Here is a 1,047-nt window from a genome sequence, read left to right as displayed (position 1 = left end):
TGAGGCATGAAAGGACCCTCAGAAAATATCTAACTCAACTCTTTCATTATTCAAGCTATCTAAAGGTCAAATAAATTAGACAGCTTGCCCAGAGCTGTGCTGGACATGATCTTCCAGAAGACAAACATCCTCTTTGGGAAATATCACTCAAAATGTGGTTTCACTGAGGACTGGCTGGTCATAAAACTCGCCAGTCTGTCTGCACACTTTAGCAAATGGGAAACCAATGTGATCCAAGCTAAGCCAGTCCCAGACTCCTGTCTCTGTACATTCATTGCTCCAATACGAGGCGACATCAGCCTCAAGGCGACAACATCAGCCTCAAGGCAACATCAGCTTCTTCTACCCTGGGCTTTTGAAAACTTCAGCTGTGGAGAAGTTACTTTCTCCCCTCCTTGTGAAGTTGGCTTCATAATGGGAGCTGAACAACTGTTGGCCAGCCAGGCATCATTGTCAACACTGGTCTATAAAATTAATATAGCATTAATATAGGACCTATGTTAATAATCAAGCTATGCAATAACACCATGTGATTAATTCATTGTTGCACTATATTACAATATGACCCTGATATAGGCAATGCCCCAATCTAAATGATACAAGCTAAACATGGAAATCTTTAGGCATTAAAACCGTAACTTCAAGGGAGGAAAGAACAGAGAAAGCTGGCCTTGCTGGTTCCTCAGATCACAGGATATAGGTGTCAGCAGTCTTTTCCTCACCCTAGAGCCTACCTTCATCTTCATAACTCAGGGAATGCTTTGCTGGGCAAACCTAGCAATCAATCTTGAGGCCATTCAAGGAAGTAAAGCCATACACAAGAAAGCTATTATCACGAGCAGGTACTGCGTTCCCGTTTAGGCCAGCCAGGCTTGCTCACGTGATTCTCATCTGATTTGCATAATGTCTACTGCTCTCCTTTAAGACAATACGATGTCTTGGGCACATTATAAAGCTTTTAAATATATGTGTTGTTTTTTTTTTTTTTTTTTTTTTTTTTTTTTTTTTTTTTTTTTTTTTTTTTTTTTTTTTTTTTTTTTTTTTTTT

This window comes from Mus pahari, chromosome 10, assembly GCF_900095145.1.
Source record: "Mus pahari chromosome 10, PAHARI_EIJ_v1.1, whole genome shotgun sequence".
NCBI lineage: Eukaryota > Metazoa > Chordata > Mammalia > Rodentia > Muridae > Mus > Mus pahari.
Note: the sequence above shows the minus strand (reverse complement) of the source record.